General features: G+C 29.0%; 1 pseudogene; it reads left to right on the plus strand.

The window, feature by feature from the left end:
* Positions 1-447: 447 nt before the first annotated feature.
* On the plus strand, positions 448-6,026 carry LOC108336784 (zinc transporter 1-like; annotated as a pseudogene).
* Positions 6,027-6,315: the final 289 nt, after the last annotated feature.

Below are 6,315 nucleotides of genomic sequence, written 5' to 3' on the forward strand. Positions count from 1 at the left end.
GGTTTAAATTCGTTCTGCCAGTTCTCACAAGCTTTTAAATTATATCTGCAGGTACTTTGGTCATATGAAAAGATTTAGATTTTTCTGCATTGGTCTACTGTTATTTTATGGTGCTAAGGTTACATATTGGTCTCATTCTGGACTTCAATTGATATTTATTTTAATTGTTCATGACAATATATTTGCTTTTAAAGTATTAACTGATAAGCATCGGTCAAGAGTTATATCGCTAATCCAGGTAGGTTGTTATCCCTAGGAATTTTTACTCAGTCTTTTTTGTTCTACTGTAGAGCTTTGCAAAGCCCCCTTATCCTATTCTTTTGGTTTAACTTCTGTTATTTTCCTGTTCCCAATAATTTTTTTTATTTAACTATAGATGGCTATACCATGTTTAAGGATTTTGTTGTTGTTTAGATGGCTATGACATGTCTACAACTACATGCCGAGATGGCTCTTCAAACTTCCCGAGCTTTGGAGTCAGCAAGAAGTTCACTCAAGGCAGGCCCTGCACTTACATATGGCACATCCAATGTTACCATTAAAATTCCCTACTTAAATTGGGATTAGAGAGGCTTCCGGCTATTGTGAGTGACTTCTAACCCAACATATAAATGGTAAGTCATGCTACAGCACTAAAGTTTATATTTTGATTCAAAAACATATGAAATTTAAAACTTATTTATTCTTACTCCTTTTCTATTAATTTTGAGGTTCTCGTCTCTTTCCACCAATTTTAGATACTTAATATAATTACTCAATTATAAAAAGTTTAATTTTATTTAACTAATTTATATTTGAGTTTCCTATATATATATATATATATATATATATATATATATATATATATATATATATATATATATATATATATCATTCTCCAACTTTTTTTTCTTCACTCCGATCTACTTTTCTCTTTTTTTTTTTTTAAGATTTATCTACAATGCCTAGATTCAAGATAAACCATCAGTTATTGTTTTTTTCTTCTATTCTAATCTTTTTGATTGTACTTCCAACTTTAGTACATGTGACGAAGAAGACAAGAATCGTGACAGAGGAAAAGCTTTTAAGGTACAAAATAACTATCAATTTTAATTGCCAGTGCAGTTGGAGTGTGTATTCCTCTTCTGGGCAAAGTCATAGCAGCGTTAAGTCCGGGCTTTTGCTGCCGGTGTGATTCTAGCCACGGGATTCATCCACATTTTAGGTATTTAATATAATTACTCAATTATAAAAAGTTTAATTTTATTTAACTAATTTATATTTGTTTGATGAGAGAAGGGAAAGATATACAAACTTTAGTCAACTTTTCATTTCTAAAATACTAGAAAAAAAGGCGGATATCAGAATCCACCCCTAATTGAATCATGTCTTTTAAGCCGCACGTTGCTTTTTATTTTTCGTTTCAAACGAAGTTTTACTCTCACATTCCCTTAGCTTAGATACAGTATGTAATTATCGAATCGTGAATAGTCATTGATTCTCGCTACATAAGAATCTATCCTTTTTTTTACGTTTCGGTTTTTCTTATATATAATGAAAACCTTTTTCTTTTAAAAGTAAAGACATAAATGAAAATGAACTTATATTCTAGCAATAGATTTTATATGCTATTCTATTTTTTAAAATTTGTAAAGTAGAAAAATGGTAATTTTGATTTTGGTTTTTGGTAGTTATTGAGAATCTTTCTTATTTTACACTTAACTTCTGTTAATAATTTCAAACATACTTATTGCTATATTATTAATATTATTTTAGCTCTATTATTTTATTTGTAGTTCTTTAATAATCCATCTCTCATAGAAGCTGTAGTCATTGAAGACCTTAGAAGAAATTGAACTTCTTTTATTTTAAGTGTTAGTAGAAATTTGGCTCAATAGTGTATGTACATTAATCTAATATTTAGATTTAATATATAGTTTCATGTATAAATGATGTATTAAATATTATTAGACTATTTAATGTTTGAAATGAATTCTATTTTATTAGTTTCATTAAATTTGTTTATTTGAAGATATATTGATTATAAATTGATTGGATCATATAATAATACAAGAATATTATTATAATTTCCTTGGATGTCAAATGTAATATTCAATTTAAAAAAAAAAACATATATTATGACGTACAAAGAATGAACACATATTATAACGTACAAAAATATATACGTAATAATAGATCATGTATTATAATGTAAAAACAAATCTACATTATAATATCTCTCGTCTTATTATAACGGACAAATGAGAATTTGTCATAATAAATTGCTCATATTATAACTTATTGCGCAAACTTACTATAACGCCCAGAAGTATGTGTCCAATAACTACTTTATAATATTTAATTTTTGTACGTTATAAAATGTCATTTTTTTTAAAATGTCATTTTTTTCATTAGTGAATATATGATCCGCATATAAAATTTATTAATTATTACGCATGCATTAGATGATAAAAAAAAATGAGATTAGACTTGATATTTTCAACATTGTTATTTGATATTTGTTTTGATGATCATACATGGAGATTTCAAAATATCAATTCAGAAACAGTTGACTTAAGTCTACTTTTTTTTTTTATTCTCCTCTTTCACACAAAGGAGACACTCCTCTTCTTCCGTGAAAGACTCTTTACATTTAAATTCCTAAAAGATTTATTTTCATTGGTTCTTGTACTAGATTCAAGATAAACCATCAGTTATTGTTCTCTTCTTCTATTCTAATCTTTTTTATTGTACTTCCAACTTTAGTTACAGCATAATGTACATGTGACGAAGAAGACAAGAATCGTGACAGAGGAAAAGCTTTAAGGTACAAAATAGCAGCTTTGATATCAATTTTAATTGGCAGTTGGAGTGTATATTCTCTTCTGGACAAAGTCATAGCAGCGTTAAGTCCGGAGAAGAACGTTTTCTTCCTAGTAAAAGCTTTTGCTGTCGGTGTGATTCTAGCCACGGGATTCATCCACATTTTAGGTACTTAACACATTCGGTCAACTTGATCGATTCGGTTTTGGTTTTTGGTAGTTATTGACAATCTTTCTTATTTTTACAAAGAATGATGAGTTAACTTCTGTTAATAATTTCAACCATACTTATTGTTATATTATTAATATTATTTTAACTCTATTATTTTATTTGTAATTCTTTAATGATGTATTTCCCATAGAAATTACAGACATTGAATATCTTAGAAGGAACTGAACTTCTTTTATTTTAACTGTTAGTAAAAATTTAGTTACAATTTAATAGTTTATGTACATTAACGTAATATTTGGATTTAATATATAGTTTCATGTATAAATGATGTATTAAATATTATTAGACTATGTAATGTTTGAAATCAATTATATTTTGTTAGTTTTATTAAATTTTTTTATTTGAAGATATATTGATTATAAATTGATTGGATCAGATAATAATTATTATTATAATTTTCTTGGATGTCAAATGTAATAATCAATTTTAAAAAAAAAACATATATTATGACATACAAAGAATGTATACATATTATATCGTACAAAAATATATACGTAATAATAGATCATGTATTATAATGTAAAAACAAATCTATATTATAATATCTCTCGCCTTATTATAACGGACAAATGAAAATTTGTTATAATAAATTTCACATATTATAACGTATTGTGCAGACTTATTATAAGATCCAGAACTATGTCCCTAATAACTACTTTATAATAGATAATTTTTGTACGTTATAAAATGTCATTTTTTCATTAGTGAATATATGATCCGCATATAAAATATTAAAATGTAAGGGTCAAATAATAAAAATAAAACATGATTAAGAATTTATTTATTAATGGTTACGTATGCATTAGAGGATAGAAAAAAAATGAGATTAGACTTGAGGATAGAAAAAAAATGAGATTAGACTTGATATTTTCAACATTGTTATTTGATATTTATTTTGATGGGTCATACATTTCGGAGATTTCAAAATACCAAATCAGAAACAGTTGTTAAGTCTACTTATTTTTTTATTCTTCTCTTTCACACAAAGGAGATACTCCTCTTCTTCCGCGTTTACATTTAAATTCCTAAAAGATTTATTTTCATTGGTTGACATATCTCACTATTTACGTCTTTCTCTCTCTTTTGTGTTAATAGATTTATCCATCAGATTCTTTAAATTATACATTAATTAAAATTAATTAAGATAATCAATTCTTTATTATATATATATATATATATATATATATATATATATATATCCTTCTCCAACTTTTTTTTTTCACTTCTCTCTACTTTTCTCTTTTTTTTTTCTTGGTTAAAGATTTATCTACAATGGTTAAATTCAAAATAAACCATCAGTTCTGGTTTTCTTCTTCTATTCTAATCTTTTTGATTGTACATGTGAAGAAGAAGACAAGAATCGTGACAGAGGAAAAGACAAAATAGCAGCTTTGGTATCAATTTTAATTGCCACTGCAGTTGGAGTGTGTATTCCTGTTCTGGCAAAGTCATAGCAGCGTTAAGTCCGGAGAAGAACGTTTTCTTCTTAATAAAAGCTTTTGCTGCCGGTGTGATTCTAGCCACTGGATTCATCCCATATTACCGGATGCTTTTGAGAATCTGACCTCACCTTGCTTGAAAGAGCATCCATGGGAGATTTTCCAGCCCTATACTGGGTTCGTGGCAATGTGTACTGCTATGGGAACTCTCATGTTGATACTTATGCCACTGCTTATTTTCAGAAATACCATTCCAATGAAGTACAGAATGATAGTGGAGATGTGGAGAAAGAGACAGGGCACGAGGGGCATGTGGATCTTCATACGCATGCATCGCATGGCCATGCTCATGGCCCTGATCACTCCCACTATCAGTCTTCCCAGCTTCTTCGCCATCGAGTCATATCACATGTATTCATTACTTTTTCATATCAATTCTGAATTGAAAGCTGTATTACATATATAAGTTTCATTCACCCTTATCATTTCATTTGATAATGGTTTAGGATTAAGGGTTTTGGATCTCTTACACAGGTGTTGGAGTTGGGAATTATTGTTCACTCTGTTATTATTGGAATTTCATTGGGAGCTTCAGATAAGACTACTCCTATCAATTCTTTGAAGGCATGGGACTTGGGAGCTGTATATCTCAGGTATTGTATCCAAATGAATCTGTGATTGATTTAATCTGAGTCATGTCTTTTATAAGAGTGAAAAGAATAAAGGAGCATTGACTTTTTATTGTTTGTTGTAGGCAAACTTCAAAAGGGTATCTTTCACCATGATGGGCTCTTGTTGATCTTCTTGCCAATGATTTCATGAGTCCAAGAATGCAACAAAGTAGCAGGCTCTGTTTTCCACTTCTTTGCTATCGAGTCATACCACAAGTATTCATTACTTGTACATATCAATAATCTCAATTCTGAATTGAAAGTTGCATCAAATGTTTTCAATTACATATAGTTTTACCATCTCATTTTTCATTTCTTGCATGGGACTTGGAAGCTGTATATAGTATCTGAGATATGGCAGTGCACATTGCCACAAACTCAGTGAAGGAAAATCTCCCCATGATGCTCCTTCAAGCAAGGTGAGGTCAGATTCTTAAAAACATCGGATAACACATAGGTGAACCCAGTGGCCAGAATCATACCTGCAACAAAAGTTTTTATTATAAAGAAAATATTTTTATGGGACTTAAAGAAGGTATAACTTTGCCTAAGAAAGTAATACACACCCCTTAATGCACTTGCAATTAGAATTTATGCATATGCAGGAAGCAAAAACTGAATACAAATGTATATTTGGGCCTCGTAATACAAAGCATAACAAATCAAACCTCGGGCCTCAGGTAACTTGTTTGAGGTTATTGCTTCCTGCATTCCCCACAGTTAGTAACTGCACCTCTTTAACTAACAGTAAAAAAACTAAACTATCTTTCACCATTGTACCACATTACCATTGTCACTGTTATTATTTTCATAACTGTTACCGTTACAGAGACTGTTGCAGAAGAAGGAGAAGAAATGTTCCATCACCATTATCGTTACATAGAGACTGTTGTAGAGGAAAAAGAGAGAAAAAAATACTTCATACAAAGAAAAATATTAAAACGGGAAAAAATAGCTCGTTGCAGAAACATTTTCGAAAATGTATTTTGTAATTTGTCAGTTTGACTTCTCTTATATAGTTTTGTCATGATTAATATGGATTAGGGTAAAAAAAACCCTAAATTAAAAAAATTAACAGAACCAAAATATTCATAAAAATTCTATAAATCATGATTGTTCATTGATCTTCGTTTTAGAAAAATATTTATTTTGAAAACTAAAAAAATATAATT

The sequence above is a fragment of the Vigna angularis genome, chromosome 9 (genome assembly GCF_016808095.1).
Source record: "Vigna angularis cultivar LongXiaoDou No.4 chromosome 9, ASM1680809v1, whole genome shotgun sequence".
Classification (NCBI taxonomy): Eukaryota; Viridiplantae; Streptophyta; class Magnoliopsida; order Fabales; family Fabaceae; genus Vigna; species Vigna angularis.